Consider the following 18,813-nt stretch of genomic DNA (forward strand, 5'->3'; position numbering starts at 1 on the left):
AAAACATATAACCTCCTAAGGCACCAAAGTTTTTAATACATTAACTATAAATCAGTCAGCAATAAAAAATTTATTAAAATAAGAACTACTGTATGAGACATCATAAAAAGTTTTGGTGCATGCATACATGAGTGTGAAAAGATTGTGAAAGAGTCTATGTAGTGCTGGCTATTGTTAGGGAATGATCGCTCACATTGTTTGCATGTAGTTGGCAGATTTATAGGTGCTGCAGTAGAAGCCAAGGACTGCTGAGGTGAACAAATATTCAGAGATAGAGGGCATGGGACTCACCTCATGCATAAGAGGAAACGGATAACCTTCAACATATGCACATCTTAAATGCATTTAATTAAAATGTAATTTTCAAGTTATAATACTGATCAGATCATTTATGTGCGCACCGCCTGCATTAAATGCATTACTATGCTACCACATTCTCGAATCTGGTCTATCTACAACAGCAGCTAATGTCTGAGCCTTCTTTTTTTTCTGTTTGTGCTTCTCTCTTCATTCTGTTGCAGTATACTCCAAGGCTTTAATTTGGAGTGACAGATTGTTATCCGGAACAAACAATGAATTAGCATCACAATACTTCCAACATACAAATAAGAAATTATTCACCAACCTCTCACCACCCTAACAGCAAACATTCACATCTCATCATTAACCTGCAGAGACACACACGTGACATGTTCTTACTTACATCCCACACACATGCCTCATTATGATGACGACTCTACTGAGAAAGGGTGAAAACTGAAGCCTTTTCCCCAACCAAATAAAGCCTATAATAAATAGTGTTATACCACAGCATTGCACACACACACACACACACACACACACACACACACACACACACACACACACACACACACACACACACACACACACACACACACACACACACACACACACACACACACACACACACACAAAATAATTAAAAAATATTGTAAAAACAGAATAATAACACTGAATTGGATGTAATTAATTGTTCTGGACATTAATAATGCTGGTTCTAATTGAGACTCTTCTTAAAGGGATAGATCACCCAAAATAAAATCAAAGATTATGTTTACATTTACTCACTATTTACTTTAATTTGTAAACCTGTTTATCTTAATTTATTCTGTTTAACACAAAAGAAGATATTTTGAAGAAAGCTGGAAACCTGTAACCATTGACTTCCATAGTGTTTGATTTCCTATATGGATGTTGATGTTACAGGTTTTTAGTTTTCTTTAAAATATCTTCTTTTGTGTTAAACTGATGGAGGAAATTCATATAGGTTTGGAACCACCTCAGGGAGAGTACATTGTGAGTACATTTTAATTTTGGGTACATTTTCGTCTCTTTAGCAGTTTAAAAAAGTGTATGTGAATGATTATTTTAGTGTTTTGATGAGTATTTTAGGATAAACATATTGTTTTAAAGACAATTTGAAGAACACCACCATTGAAATCCCTTGAAAATAATCTCAAATGAAATCATCCTAACTCTTGTTGTTTTGTAAATAATGACATTGTTTTATCAATCATTTAAATGTAAAACAACAGCATGAGTTCAGACCATATACAGTATTACAACAAAGATGTAAAACAATATAGTTGCCATCCCTTTCAGAATCATTTTTATCCAAACCATAAGACACTGACAACCAATCAGAATCTACTGAAATGTAAATGGGTCTCAAAATGTAGTTACAGATGACATTGACTACGTTTACATAGACATAAGTAGTCAAATTATTTGCCTTAATCTGAATAAGACAATAATATGAATAAGGTGTTTACATGAGTTGCTTTTTGATTGTCCCTACACTCAAAAAAATCAACTAGGCATGAATTGGATTTACAAAATAAAAATTTGTCAGATTGAAAAGAAAAAATCAAGTTTACGTATTTTAAATGATTAATTCATGTTATTTGAAACTGAATCAAGAAATAATCAAATGAATTTGATCAGAACATGTTGATTCAATGAGACTGAGACGCTTCAAATCGACAACTCTCACTCTGGAGAGTCACTTTGCGCATATCAGTAGGTGGCGGTACACTGAAAAAAATGATTTAGCCCTCTATTAAATTAAACATAATTCAATTTAGTTTATTTTAAACAATTTAATTTAGTTGTTGATTTTATTAAATTATTTTTAATCGGTTTTAAGTGAATTAGATGTGTTTTGAACCAATCTAAATTAATTAATTAAAGTCTATTAGAAAAAATTATGTTAGCTTTTTGCGCATGCGCGTTATGTTCCGTTGCCTCGGCGCCAAAGCCCAAAGGAAGTTTTACAGAATCCAGTCAGATTGAAGCAAGACGCCAGAGCCGGATTTCTGTACATCCATTTGCACAGTAAGTCACATTTTATATTGTACCAGACTGTTTATTACAGAAAAAACTTTGTGGGTAACATAGACGCATAAAATGGTCTCTCGTTCGGACTGTCTATTTCGGTCGTTTTTAAATTTCACAGCGACCAGCCGTCGAGCGCGCTCGCAAGTTAAGCTAACAGTTAACGTTACACACGGTTTGACAAATCTCGCTTTTATGTCGCAGAATATATTTAAGATTCTTTTTAGCAAGAATGTAGTTATGTAGACTTGATATATAATGTTTTTTAATGAAGTAAATGGCTATTTTCAAGAGAATAAGCATTTTCTTTGATGTGACGATATCGTCCGTTATAGGCCATTCCAAACGAAAAAAGCTTCGTTGCTAACGTTAGCTCAGTCCTTTGTGAATTTACCGTGGCTTTTACTATGGTTAACATTAAACATGCGTTTAGATAGTTGTGAACGGACAGTACCATACTGATTTTGTTATAGAACGATTTGGTCTGGCGTTAGGGCACTACTGACTGTCTTAGGAGGTTGTCGAATGTGTGCCCATACTGGCGTAACATTAACTTTTAACGTAAAGAGCGTCCATTAATACAGTTCTTTATTTTTTTAACGTGAGATGCTGTAATTATGTCTTTGGGGTTATAATGCTCTTAATGGGCTAACTTATATTCACAGCAAGTGTTTATCAGCCACCGATAAACGTCCAGCGCAAGGTTAACTTAATGTGACTTTTTCCATATTCATAAAGTGCCTTTTACATCAACGATAATGTAATTTAATTAAAATAATATTCTTTAAATAAGCTGAAGCAGTCCTTTAGTTGTTCAAACGTAAAACACATGCAGACGAGTGCTAAAACTTCATGGAAAATATTGTGGTTAAAATAAATTGACATATTTTTAAGACATGGCGTTGAAGAATGGAATTTAATGCAGTGCTTTGTCTGGTCTGAGACCCACTTTATATCGTATCAATCAGGCAGTGACGATTATCTTAATCATAGTAATCACGTTCAGCAATTTGTTCAATAAGTAATTTATCTAAATGTTTCCTAATATAATTAATCAGTAAACAATATGTTGATTAAGAAGTTGGTCATGTTGTTACTTGTGCTGAATTTTGAACCTAAATGATAATCATGTGCTTCCTTTCATTTGAGGTACTGTACAAGTTTCCTTTGCTGAGTTCCTTGGTCAGGGGTTAAACACATTTTCTGTCCAGTACTGCAGTTGGAATTTTCCATCAACATTTTTATGGTAAGTAACTGCAAAACATTTATCACTACACATTACAGTAAACAGTTTCTTAACTGAATATGTTGCTCTGAAAAATCTAAATAGTCCCAAAAAAGGAAATTTACTCACTATTCACTCACCATGTTTCCATGGTTCCAAACCTTTGAGTTTTTTTTATCTGTTGAACACAAGACAAAATATTTTGAAGAGTGTTAGAAACCAGTAATCATTGACATTCATAGTAGGAAAAACATGTTATGGAAGTCAATGGTTACCGGTTTTCATCATTTTTCAAATGATCTTTTGTTGTGTTTATCAGAACAAAGAAACTCAAACAGGTTTGTGACAAGTGAAGAATAAGTAAATTTTTTTGTTGCTTCCCTACTTTTCACAGTACTAGGGTGCAGTAAGAGCACAAACACAGAGTTCAACTTTGATTCAACTCTGTGATTCTCTCAAGAGAGCCGACCAAAATGTCTGACCTGCCATAAAATGATTCGACTATCTGCCGACCAAGAGAGGTTATTCACCTTTTTTTTCCTCCTGTACATTGCATCAACACAGCACAGCAAATATCAAAGTTGAAATTTAATTTGATTCAAAGAAGAGTCGCATCAGAATTTGGCTCAATTGCACAATGCACATTCGGCCTTAAGCCTGGTTTGTACTTCTGCGTTGAGTGATTGGCGTGACCTACGGCGCCTGCCCTGCGTGCAGCTGAGCACTTATACTTGTGCGCGCTGTTTGTGTTGTTCTACAATAACACTTACAAAAGCAGTAGGTTCATATGTTCCCTCTGTATGGAGTTTCTTTGCTTGGGTTTTGTTTTTTCTGAACACTACCTTAATAAACGAGAAGATAAAACTCGCTCATTCTGAGGCGGAAGCCGGCGGTCATGCAACAGCTTTAATCATAAGGTAAACACAAAGCAACAGTTTCCACCTGGAGCTAATTCATGGGACTCTACACTTGTAAACACTCGCTCCAATGGGTTGGCGTGGCTTTCAACCCCGCCCACACACGTAAACGCTACCAAGCCCACTAATAGAGCGTGCGCTACGTGTTGTTGCGATGTGTAGTTACATTTTTGGAGAGATGCGCCACGGCAAGGGCTATTCGACTACGCGCAGGCTGCGTCAGACCATACACGTGCATTTGATGCAGAAGTATAAATCAGCCTTTACATGTCTTTATCTTGGCTGAACAAGTTAAATTACAAGGTAGTCGAAAAAAGAAATCACTTTAAATATAGTGTAACTAAACAAACTATTCACAAGTAAACAGTCAGTTGATTAAATAAATTTGAGTATCATTATAAATGTAATATACATGTAAGGGACAATCGTCAGATTTAGGTGTGTTAAAGGATAATAAGTGCACAACATCGAGGCAAAGTTTAATGTTTAGATTATTACTGTAAGTTGAAATTTAATATAGTTTTAATTTCTAAATATAACATTTTAAAAATAAATATATGGGCTATGTTCTGAATAATGCTCATGTCTATGTTTATCATGCCACAAACATACTTATATTCTATGTATTTGACGATGCAGTCAATGCATGCACTGAAAAAATATGCTTATAGGCTACCTTTACCTGCAGGTTTCGCTAGCTGGGCAAAACTTAGATAGGCTATTAATAATGGATATACATTAAATATGTATAATTTTATTTGTGAAAGCAAGAGAGAAACTTGTGGGAGTGCTGTAATAAAGGAGTCTTAAATGACTAACAATTGTGCATTACGGTAATGTGTTTTATTCGGGACATGGCATATGACATAAATAATCGATAACATTTGAGCTGGTTTCAGTTATTAATTCTTTTTATTTTTAAAAATATATTTATTTAACAGGTGGCGCAGTGGGAAGCCCTCTCATCTCACAGCAAGAAGATCGCTAGTTCGATTCTCAACTGGATCTGTTGGCATTTCTGTGTGGAGTCTGCATGTTCTCCCCGCGTTCGCATGGGTTTCCTCCGGGTGCTCCGGTTTCCCCCATAAGTCCAAAGACATGCGGTATAGGGGAATTGGGTAAGTTAAATTGTCGTAGTGTATGTGTGTAAATGAAAGTGTATGGATGTTTCCCAGTGATGGTTTGCAGCTGGAAGGGCATCCGCTGTGTAAAACATGCTGGATAAGTTGGCGGTTCATTTCGCTGTGGCGACCCCAGATTAATAAAGGGATTAAGCCGAGAAGAAAATAAATTAATATTTATTTAACTTAATGTTAATATAACACTACTGATGATTTTTAGCTGAATCTGTGGTACATGGTTCTTCAAATTATGGCAGCGAATGAGGATGGGTTTTTCAGTTTAAGAATAAAGTCCAAATCTAAAGCCATGGCTCCTGATGAAGGTCCTGTAAAGTGAAACGATTGGTCTGTGTAAGAAATGTAACATTATTTGCAATATTAGCATTAATCCACGGCTTGGTCAAACAGATGGCTTTTGGGTTGTGAGACGTTTAGACGAAGTTGTCGGCGATTCTTCCAATTGTAAAGTCATGCAATGTTCAAGTCCCTGTCGCCGATCCATCTTGCAGTGAAAATAAAGCAGCAACGACTACTTTCAAAATCATGCAGTCTGAACTCGGCATTAGTTAATGATTAAACTTAGACCTGGATATCGACACGTCTCTCTGCAACTGGATAATGGACTTTCTGACTAAAAGACCTCAGAATGTTAGATCAGGCCACATCTGCTCCACCATCTTCACACTTAACTCTGGTGTACCACAGGGCTGTGTGCTGAGCCTCTTCCTCTACTTCTTTTTTACTATCAACTGTAGGCCTGTGAATAGATCCAACATCATCAAATTTGCAGATGACACCACAGTGATTGGTCTAATCAGCAATAATGATGAGACGGCCTACAGGGAGGAGATACATCATCTGTCCACTTGGCCACTACCAAGCCGACCAATCACAGAGCTTGCGCTACGTGTCGTTGTGATGTGTAGTTACATTTTTTGAGAGGTGCACGTCAGCGACGGCCACGGCGAAGGGCTATGCATCAGCGCCGTAGCATTGGCGTGCGTTTGACGCAGAAGTATAAATCAGCCTTAAGGAACAGCTCTTTCCTCAGAGCTGTCCCTTTTTTAACTCTATCCCCCACTAATTATTTTGCCCTCCTAATACACCCCCACTGTCCTCATAACTTGTACTCCTCATTATCATTGCACTATTTAACATTTGCACATTTAAAAGTTACAATTTCATTGCACTACATTAGACTGATTCATTCATTTGAACTATACATATACTGTACACTTGTAATTGTTTATCTATCTGTAAACTTCTGATTATTAATAGCAACCTGTACTTATAATAATTTATTTTAAATCTCTGTTCATAGCTAATACAACCTGTATATAATGTTGATAGTACATCCATCTGTAAATATCACTAAAGTTTTTCTATATCTGCACTTTATAACTTATACCTGTATACTGCACTTAATGCTATTGCACTGCTGGTTAAAGTGATTTCCGTTGCATTGTACTTGTACATGTGTAATGACAATAAAGTTTAATCTAATCTAATACATTTCTTAACGTTTTCCAATTTGTCATTTATGTATTTAACTAATCAAATTTGTATTATTTACAGACAACGGATGTCCATGTCAAAAGAGCGTCTATTCTTCAAGCTCTCTTTACCTACCTTGGTGAGGATGAGGCATGCCTGGTGAAAGAATACATGGTGAGTGCATCATAGTACTAGTGCTTGCACCTGGGCTATAAGAAAGAACTGCTTTGTTCAGAGGCTGAGGGTGGGGTTACAGTGGCCAATGAGACAAACAAACTTTTTTGAGTGCCATATTTGAATTAATAGGTGAACCTAATGTTGAACACATTATGGTCTATTCAAATCACATTGCGCTGCACAAACACTTGCTAGATTCGTGCAAGTAAGTTGCATACTAATTCAATGCAAAAGTATGAATAGAACAATGAACAAAATATTTTAATATCTCAAAAACAAAATTTATAATTTTAAAGAATTTAAAAAGTGTTTTCACTGTATATGTCAATGGCTTTTTTCTTTTTTCAAATGCTTTCTATTTCCATATATTTGTACATGAAGTAAAAAAAAATGCCATTGGTCACTACACACGTAAGAGCAACCTATTATCTTTTGCCTCAAACTCTTGCATTGTAATGGTAATACACACTGTTATTGAACCTTGAGAAAACTATCAGCTTGTTGAGTGTGACATCACATTGCTTGACTATATCAAATAGTATTGGGAGACTCAACAAATGGTAATAATAAACATTTACAAAGCGATATAATACTTTTTGAAAATCGCAATATATGTGCCTAATATTAGTATGCCTAAAAATACTAAATGATTAAAAGTTGCATATGTTTCTTAATCCTTTGACGTTCTCAGCATTGGGTTCAGATCTGTGTTTGACCCCAGAGATATTCATTGTTTAGTCCAGGGGTGTCCAAGCTTGGTCCTGGAGGGCCTGTGTCCTGCTAAGTTTAGTTCCAATTCAATTAGACACACCTATGCTAGCTAATCAAGCTCTTACTAGGTGATCTAGAAACTATCTTGCCTCAACACACCTGCAAGGATGAGCTAAAATCGGCAGAACACTGGCCCTCCAAGAAAGAGTTTGGACACCCCTGTTTTAGTCTTTCTAAACAGTATTATTATTTCTAAATTACAAACAAATAGTCACAGAATTACAAGTAAACCACTTTTTTCCAAAAAAGAGAAAATTTATGTTTATGTTAAGATTAAAATTACTGTTTAAAAGCAACTTGACTTGAATTACATTTTTAGGTCAATGGGTGGCCGTACTAACAATCAAAAATGTATTGCTGAATAATTCTTCAAAAATGTTTAATCTAATAATGAAACATGACGTTTTTTTAAAGTTTAAATTTGTATATTTACTTATACATTTAAAATATACTTAATATATTTAAATTATTTTGGTTTAATTAATGACACGTAAAAATACTAATTAAATAAATATACTTGTCTATTAATTTGTCCAATTAAATTTGTTTTATTATCATTGTACTTTTTTTTATTATTTGCAGAGGTCCTGTGGGTCTTTGAAAAGTCTTAAGTATTAAATTAGATGTTTACAATTTAAGGTCATAAAAAGTCTTAAATTTTGCATCAAGGTGTGACATTTCTACTGAATTTCATTCGCTGATGTTTATTTTACTTGTGCACAATTATTCTTAAGCCTTGTGTGCTGTTGAGGATATTAATTTGGCGACAGATTTCTTTGTTTGAGCTCATGAAATGATTTTTGGTGACATGTTATTTTTACTCATATTTTGGGAAAATGCTTTTAAATTTAAAAACCTCAACAATACACTCTGGGCAAATGTATTACTTTTTTGTTATGTTTGTGGCTGATTTTGCCTCATTGACTTCCATTATAACAATATTCTTTAATTGCAAGGTCATGACAGTATATTAAATATTTTCGATCTTTAATGGTTTTTCTTGTTAGGAAAAGGTAAAATTTGTCATTTTTATAGTTGATCATCAGTTGCAGAGCAAAACATTGCAAAGGTTTGTGGTTTTTATATAGAGTTATACGGAGTATTGTGTGTGTGTGTGTGTGTGTGTGTGTGTGTGTGTGTGTGTGTGTGTGTGTGTGTGTGTGTGTGTGTGTGTGTGTGTGTGTGCAAGTGCGTGTGTGCGTGCGTGCGTGAGACTTTTGCACTCATTGTTTTGAAAGTTGCTTATTTACATTTTTTCAGACATATAGTAAACATAGTAAGTGTATTTATGCACACATACACACACACTTTCATTTACTGTTTATACTCCAAAGAACTCCATATAAAAGCCAGAAACTTTTTTGCACAGGACAATCTAGATGGTTATGCTGTCAACTGATCATCAACAGTAAAAATGACAAAATATACATCTACCGAAAAGGGAAGAAAACCAGCAACAATGCGTGATTACATGCTGTCATGGATTTGCATCCAAAAAATGTTATAATGGAAGTCAATGGGGCAAAAAAAAAACAGCAACTAACATAAGGAAAGGGTAGTAAATTTAATTATGACCAGGTATATTGATATACATTGAGTCTGATCAGAAGGTATTTCCACATTCAAGTGGCCAAATCTGTGGTTTTCAAGCCTTAAACCTTGTGTAATATTATTTGAATAATAATGCAATAATGCTTCCTTGACATTATATTTAGTTTTCAACATATTACTGTATTGTTTGCCTTTCAATTATTTTTTCCAAAATTATTTTTAGTTAGTCTTAAAAGATCTTAAATTTACCTTGATAAAACCTGAATAAACCCTGTAAATAATTGTGAAGGAGTCGTACTTGCAGATCATGCACAAATATATGAACGCCAATATGCAATCAGAAATGATTGATATAATATTTCACAGGTATCAATGTGGGTGTGGGGAGGGCCGTTAAGGTTTTGGTTTTATTTACATTTGATTTCTTCTGACTTTTTACAAAATATGTTTCAAAAACAATGTCTAATAATGGTTTCTTTTTATTTAAATATAGGGCAACCAAAAAGAAGAATTTTTGAAGGACCTGACAAACACCACCATGGCCATATGTGTCATCAAAAAGGAAAGAGGAGATTATGAGGACATTGGCATCGTTGTGGATGGAACAGTGATTGAACAGATAAAATCTGTTGCACAAGCCTGTGCACTGATGTTGGGGGCAATTTATGTGCTTGATTTGGCCTACCCAAAAGAACTCAAATACTATTACGAGTTTGCCCAAAAAGTACTTGTGCAAATGAACTCTGACAAGCTCTCTTCAAAGGTTCTCAGACTGGAAAACAGTGTGATACTGTAATTTTAAGCATTGAAGTGTTGATAAATGCTCAACAACCAAATGTATATCATATACAAATTGCAGTTTAGTGTAGGAATTGTTTAATAAGTGAATTTAGTTTTCTTTGTGTGCAAAATTAATTAGCTGTAGGAACTTGTTTTAAATGGTGTGTGTGTGTGTGTGTGTGTGTGTGTGTGTGTGTGTGTGTGTGTGTGTGTGTGTGTGTGAGAGAGAGAGCATGTGCATTCTATCAACTTTGTATTTATTCCATTTCATACAACTTGTAGTTGCTCAATATGTTAATGAGTTAATTTTTTAAGTTAATTAGTTGATTATTTTGTGTATTGGGGTGTGTGTGTCATAAGGATTGCAGTTTGCTCCAAGACTTCATACAGTTTTCTTTTATGTGTTGGTTTAAATTAAATGTGCTGTACAAACTGTTTATTGTTTTATGGTGTGCTGCTAAAGCATTTATAGGCAGTGATTTATGTTTTGTTAAAAAATGCATCTTAAAAAGTCATTAAAATGAATTCAAAACAAATGTGGTCAAGTGTCATTTCAAAGTGTATTTGCAAGCAGTTTAATGATCATTTTAGACAAAAAATAAATAGATGTAAGTAGGAATAACAATTAAATTATAGTGAACTAAATGAATTTCATTGGATAAATGTAACTAAATAAAATTTATTAAATCCAACTTATTTTGATTGTTTAAATCCAACACAAATAAATTGAGTAAATCCAACCTAATTTGATTGTTTAAATCCAACACATATAAATTGAGTAAATCCAACTAAAATTGTTTGCTTAAACTTAACCCAATTCAATTATTTGCAACAGCTTGCCTTAAAAAAATTAGGTAAATCCAATGAATCATTTTTTTCAGTGTAGTGCGTTTGGATGTCACCATACGAAAACAACAAGAAGAAGTATCACCGTGTGTTTTCGGCACAGTTTGGGAATTGGTTTTCCCAAGAGCTTGAATGTTATGCATGTTATGTTGTTGGCTATATGTTTCCTAAACATTTTATACTTTTACATTTTGAATAGGAGTACCAAAGTGAAGAAAGCTGTTTAAACTCAATTGGTAAAAAAAAAATGATGTTAACGTCCTACAGGTATTGCTTGGGGATCAGTTTTCTTAAGAGCCAAGGTTATTTTGTTGGCTAAATGTTTCTTATACATTTTATATTACATATTACAATTTTAGATATTATATAACAGTATCAGAATATTAAAGAAGAAATTTGTTCAAATGTGATTGGTGCCTGCTAAAGGCTATAATAAAAAATATAATATATATAACATGTATATATATAACATGTTTTCTGTCCTTTTTGTGTTGAATTACTTAATTTTAAATCTTGCTTCATAGTATTGTCATTTAAAAAATGTTATTTAAACAACAGGGTGAGGCAGTGGCGCAGTGGGTAGCACGTTTGCCTCACAGCAAGAAGGTCGCTGGTTCGAACCTCGGCTGTGTGGAGTTTGCATGTTCTCCCTGCCTTCGCGTGGGTTACCTCTGGGTGCTCCGGTTTCCCCCACAGTCCAAAGACATGTGATACAGGTGAATTGGGTAGGCTAAATTGTCCGTAGTGTATGAGTGTGTTAATGTTTCCCAGATGGGATGTGGCTGGAAGGGCATCCGCTGCGTAAAAAAAACTTGCTGGATAAGTTGGCGGTTCATTCTGCTGTGGTGACCCCGGATTAATAAAGGGACTAAGCTGACAAGAAAATGAATGAATGAATTTAAACAACAATATTGAACAAGAAATTTACTAGCTGATTTAACAAGACAAAATTTTGTTAAAGTAAAGCTTTAGTGTTACATTGAGTAAATTAGTCCCCCTTTTTTATTCAGGAACATTTCATGCATGTCTCTCTTGACAAACGAGATGTTGGATGTGAGTATGAACTGCTGGAAGAGTGTTGTTTTAATGGAATGTGATGCCACACACCGTATGGAAAAAATAACCTCTGCATTTCATGATGCAGGTGTCTGTGGTCTTTCACTGACTCAGTAGATGCAGAGAATAGTGTTAAACAGCCATGTGTGTGTATAGTCTATCCTGTTGCAAAATGTGATGAAAATCCTACACGACAGTAATAGTTTAAAGTGTTTACATGTTGTCACCTTGGAATTTTAAGGTTCTATCTGCATTCTAAATGATTTCGATATTGATATTGAAATTTTGATTTAGATGTTGAGCTTCAAAGTTTTTGCATTCCATATAGCAAACAGTATGTGTGTAACCTTTGCTTTTTTAAATAAAAACTATTTAAACTAAGTCTGTAAATAAGTTGTCATTTAATAAGAATGTCAATAACTCCATTTTGACAAAAAATGTCAGATAAAACCTTATAATTCTAAGGTGACAACGTCCATACTGCACTTCTATAATGCAACTAAAATCAGCATACTCCACTTCAATCCATACTCCACCCTACACCCACATTTGATTTCTGTTTAGTTGGATTATAAACTTATCATAATTAAATTAATCAAAAATCGCTGTTTACATGGTAGACTCTTAATCAAAGTATTGTCTTAATCATATTAAAATCAAATTATTGGTGTCTATGTGAACATACTACAGTAATAGTGGAGAAGCATAGTCTGTTTGCAAAGATTATTTAAAAATAATTACAATCTTGAAAACAATTGGTTATACCATAGACGAGAATGATAAAAATTTAAAAGCCAGGCTAGAAATTTGAAGTATAAAATAAAAGATAACTTTTTTTGTGGCCTCCAAATGCTGCAGAAAAAAAAATTAAAAATTTAATGTTTTAATTCATATAAACAGACTTCTGTGGTTTGCTAGTGAGGACAAAATATATTGTTTTGTTTATATTTATAGTTATGATTAATGTGAGCAACTTTTTTTCAAACATTTTTGCACATTTATTTTGTTAAAGTACAAAATATTAAATAATTAATTTGTTTGTTCATTTGTCCATCCATCCATTCATGGAACATAGAATAACAATTAACTGTAAGACAAATTGGAGCTGCAAAAAAAAAAAAAAAAAAAACACTCAAAAACGACATGACTGAAGAAGCAGTGACTAATGAGCTAATGAGTCTTGCATTTATTTTAGTGGCGTTCAACTAGTGAGGACAACACAAGTGTTGACTACTTATTGTTGTTGATGTATTTCATAGGCTTTTTCCTTTCGGGCTAGAAGGATATTTCTTTCATCACATTTAAGGACACCGGAACACACAAGAGCTAAAAATAATGTTTAATGTCATGACGCAGTAGATGCAAAAAAAGCAACGGCAATGAAACAGTGCTGGAAATACTGTCAGACTATTTTAGCATAACCTTCCTTCCACGAAAGAAACATTATGCAATGTACATTTTTTTGTTCATTCATTCCTAGATGTATTTATTCATTTAGATACTTTAATTGTTCTTGATTCCCAGTGTTAGTGATTGCTGACTTTGTGTTTTTGGCATATTTATATTGTTTTCAATCATTTATTCTACATATTTTAACAGTTATAGTAAGCGTTTGATAAGGATCAACAGCACTAGTTCCCTAAGTATTTGTATAATTATTTTTTTTAAGTCTTTAAACCAAACCAACCAACTACAAAGAGAATCACAGCACATAATATATTGATTAAAAACAAGGAATATATAAATAAATATATAATAAAAAAGAGCTGGAAGAGCTAAATGCAAAGCTTTTTCAGGTACCAATAAACTTCCGGAAAAAGGTTTGACTATTTTCAGTTACATAAGGTTTCTTTTACAGCTATGATAATTTAATTAAAAATATAGTAAGTTAAATAGACTTTAGCATTCATTTAGTTGTTCAAGCGTAAAATGAGATGAAAGGCCATTTAAATGCAAGAGCCATTGGGAGCAACAGACAAACGCATTGAAAATAATTTGGTAAAAACAAATCAGACCTTAAATGTGGCTATTTTACAATGGCATGACAGTTCATTAGAAACACCTAAGCTTATTTAAAGCTTTGAATTTAAAGTTGGCATAAACAGCCACATCACACTGCTACGAGTTTGATATTGTGTTTATATAACAGTTTGACGTCATAATCCTGTATATAAAAAAAGAAAATCAAACACAGAGAGTCTCAAAATCATTTTGTATGAGTAACTACTTTCTTCTGCCATTCCTTTACATCTCCAGCTGACGTCAGATCAGCAAAAACCGTTACACATTCACGAACGTCACTTTACAGCTAGTATTTGAATTATTCTCTAGCTTAATATCTAAAATGATGACAAAACAGGGGATTTTTTTTCACATTTTAAGATTATAAGGCTGAACAGCATGAAAGGTCATCTCAGTCTACAGAGATTTTCCAGTATTTGTTGCAATCAGAAGATCACAATATTAAAAGTACATTATGTTGCCCAACAGCAGCAATATTTGTCAAACTGTAGAGTGCCAGCGACTTGACATTGTATGTGGGCCGAGTAATACACAAGGGTAAGTGGGTTAAGAGGCCGGACAAGTGCTGTTACTGGCAGAATATTGCACGACTAACAGCCAATCAGATTGAAGAATCAGACAGAACTGTTGTATATATAAATTTGAAGTTATAATTATTAGCCTTCCTATGATTTTTTATTTTATTTTTTTATATATATTTCCCAAAGGATGTTTTACAGCAAGGGAATTTTCACAGTATGTCTGATAATTATTGTTCTTCTGGAGAAAGTCCTATTTGTTTTATTTTGGCTAGAATAAAAGCAATTAGTAATTTAAAAAAAAATGTCAAAATAATTAGCCCCTTTAAGCTATATTTTTTCAATAGTCTACAGAACAAACCATCGTTACACAATAAATTGGCCAATTACCCTATCCTGCCTATTTAACCTAATTAACCAAGTTAAGCCTTCGAATGTCACCTTAAGCTGTATAGAATCATTAAAAATATATAGTAAAATATATATAATATAAAATATATATATAATCGTGATGGCAAAAATAAAAAAAAATCAGTTATTAGAAATTTGGTATTAAAACTATTATGTTTAGAAATGTGCTTCCCTCCGTTGAACAGGAATTGGGGAAAAATAGACGTGGCAAATAATTAAGGGGGGCCAAAATATATTTATATTTAACAGTAATTGATAAGTCTATAAAAAGGAACTTGTTGAACTAAAGGGGGTCGCAAACCAGAAGCGCCGCTCCGCAGCGCTAAGCATTCTAGCATCCAAGCAAATTCTAGACATAGATTTCTATCAGAGTACACACACTGGCACCGTGTTGCGGTGCTCAGAGGCGCGTCCCGTGTGCAACCTGCTTTAAGTTGCTAATTGATTATATATACCATTTGACTTCTGTAAAACCATTGCACTTACCTGGGTATCTGTGGATGAACCTTCTTTCATTTCTCTCATCTCCTCTCTTACCAAACCAGGTCAATGTCTTTCTTATTTCATTCAAAATCAGCATTACGTTACCATCCTATAAAAGAATAATGCAGGTTCCCAACAATGCAGGACTTCGTTATTGAGAACAAACTTGCTTTAAAAAGGTTTTATTTTGATGCTAGAATGATGGTTTTATATACTGCAATGAATTGTAAGATGGAAAACAGGAAAGACGTTCCCCAAACAATGTTCTCCTTAATCAATATTTGATGTTTTTATAATTATTTTTGTGGTAAAACGCTCTGTAATAAGTGATAAGACTACGTACTTCAATATTCATTTTGTTTGAGCGTCTCCATTCGTTTTGGCTCAAAGCTGGGAATTGTTTTGTGGAGGCTTTGAGTTTATTGAGCTGATGAAATATTCAGAGTAAAATCAATAATTTGTGTCTAATTATTTACTCATGTGGATTGAAATAATAAGTGCTATAATGTGCGTCCAGCTGGCAGTTATTTTATGCTTTCCCATCAATATGAACAGCTTAAGATAACCACAGGAAGTGCATTACTCTTACATGCTGGTGAATGACAGAAAATTATTGGAAGATGACAACTGAGACCAGAATATGTTTCTTTTTTTCCCCTTCTTTGCAGAAACTACTTTACAGAATTTCCACCCTTGAGTCCAGTTGTGTGCCTGAAATGTCTTGAGCTTTTAACTGTCTAGAAACTAATACCCATCATATTTGACAAGCTACACTTTGGTGAATTTGATAAGGGGCACAAGAACACCCACACACACACTGCTGCAAGTATTGACTGGTCTCAGTGTGTGCACGGCTGCTGTCGTGGTGTGTTTCCATCAGTGCTTTGGCCTCTGGAGTGTGTGTGGAGGGTGGGGGGTCTTTGTGGTGTGCTCTCCTGTTATAGATGGTTGTTAAGATGCCTGCGAGCCTGCGGGGGTCCTGGTGACTGAACTGGGGCTCTCTCCTAGCCAGGCCTTTGAGAACAGATGAGGCAGGGGGAACAAATGAACACATCTCTCGCAACCGATATCACAGGGCAGAGAGGCACAGCTAATCAAGCAAAATGACAGATATTAAATGTGTGAGTGTCCTGCGAGTCACGGCAATACATTTGAAAGCAAGAAAAAAAGGAAGACTGTGGAATAGGTCTTATTTCCTAGTGTTTTCACCTTTATGTGATGTTTTAGAGATTTTATGGGACTGCGGTGTATGGTGTTGTATTGAGATTAATGGTGCTAAAGCTGCTACTTTGTCATATTATATAAAGAGAATAGCCAACATGGAGTGAGCAAGTGCAGAAGTATATCATGACTCTAGCACTACAGATCGCAAATAGTTTTCTTTTACAAACAGAGACTATTTTGGCTTTATGTATAAGATGTTTTGAATGATATGAATTAATAATTATATTCAGCTTTTATACAATAAATTACAAAAACAATAAAAAAAATGACAGCAAAACCAAAAAGTAATCAGGATTTCATAAACTCCACAGCACTGAAACAGCTCTAGTATGGTCACTAATTAGTAGGGCCAGACAGAATCTGCTGACATTTTTAGCTATTTCTGCAGGGAATTTAATTTGCAGATTTATGTGGAATCATTTTAGAAGTATCATAACTATGAAAATAAAAGAACAATACCTTTTTAACTTTTATTTATTGTTTACAATGCAAGTCCAGTTAGAGCAACTTAATTGGTAAACAAAGCAAGTCTTCCAAATAATATATCTACTAAAAGACAGAAAATATTACTTTACAAACTGTATTGTAAATGAATCATATGAACATTTTAAAACTACTATTATTAAATCACAAGAATATTAGTGAAATTAATTTAAAAACTGGATGAATATAAATTTACACACATTTACTGAAATACATAGACTCAATAATGAACAACGAATCTTTGGAAATCTGCAGATTTTTGCGCATGCTGATTCAGTGTGGGCCTACTTATGACCTGTTGAAGACTTTTGATTCTGGCTGTCTATACTGACATTTCTCAATATTAGCAAAACACTGAAGACCACATTATTTATATCAACTGAATAGAGTGTAACAGTTCTGCATTAAAATGGTTGAAGTCTTATCTTCCTGCAGGTGAACAGTTTGTTGTGATAGGTGGTGATGTAGGTCTGAGGTCAATGGGCTTCACTCTGATGTACCCCAGGGGTTAATTTCGGGCCCTTTATTTCTTTATATTTTACTTCTTGGTCAACTTTGCACTTGGTCTTATCTTTCATATTTATACAGATGACATATATATATATATTCAAAACCATTAATATGACTCCCAATGTCTTATTGAGATTGAAAAATTATCTAAATATCTAAATCATCAAAAATGTTTGATGAATTCTTTGTCTAAACAGTTACAGATTGTCTCAGATTTAACGCATCAAAGCAGAATCCAAAATCTTAACCTAACCTCAAATTAAGCTGATATATTTGGGTTGATAATTGATACAACCTAACATTTTATCCTTATGTTCACAACACAATCAAGACATGTTTATCTCAGAAAAATTGCCAAACCTCATCCCATGCTGGCTTTTGCTGTGGCTGAAATGTTAAACCAACACCTTTTTCTCTCAAATTGACTATTGCACTGCTTTGCTGGCCGGAGCTTAAAAAGCTTACATTTAGTGCAAAAGCAGTCATTAGAATTCTTACTAGTACAATGCAAGAGAGCTCATAACATCTATTTTGGGGAAAAATGCACTGGCTTCTTGTTAGTTTTTGAATTAATTTTTAAATTATCTTTCCAACTTATAAAGCCTTGAATGGTCTGGCTCCACAATATTTCTCTAAAAGTTTAATCTTGTACACACCTGCATGTGCTTGTCTAATGCTGATGTTTTAATTATTAAGTCAGTGTGGCTAAAATCTATGAGTGAAGTCTTTATTGGCATCTAAATTATGTATTTCTTTTGCTATTTGGAATGTTGCTGAGTGTTTTGCAAAGTAATTTTTAAAATTCAATATATTTAATTACTGAAACTGACAAGATTTTCCACAGTTTTTCTCTTTGGTGGTGAGAATAC

At 34.0% G+C, this 18,813-nt stretch overlaps 1 protein-coding gene and 1 long non-coding RNA gene across 13 annotated transcripts in view; both read left to right on the forward strand.

Annotated features, from left to right (window-relative positions):
• asic2 (acid-sensing (proton-gated) ion channel 2) overlaps nucleotides 1-18,813 on the forward strand; it is an 814,368-nt gene that overhangs the window by 726,502 nt on the left and 69,053 nt on the right.
• LOC103910295 (uncharacterized) lies at nucleotides 2,282-10,927 on the forward strand. 3 transcript variants are annotated; one of them, XR_012401129.1, is made up of 6 exons: nucleotides 2,282-2,355; nucleotides 3,505-3,601; nucleotides 3,975-4,101; nucleotides 5,439-5,615; nucleotides 7,194-7,286; nucleotides 10,105-10,927. It is a non-coding gene; the product is annotated as an uncharacterized lncRNA (long non-coding RNA). The 3 variants fall into 3 exon arrangements; XR_012401130.1 differs by having other exon boundaries at nucleotides 3,981-4,101; XR_660442.5 differs by lacking the exon at nucleotides 3,975-4,101.

This window comes from Danio rerio, chromosome 3, assembly GCF_049306965.1.
Source record: "Danio rerio strain Tuebingen ecotype United States chromosome 3, GRCz12tu, whole genome shotgun sequence".
NCBI lineage: Eukaryota > Metazoa > Chordata > Actinopteri > Cypriniformes > Danionidae > Danio > Danio rerio.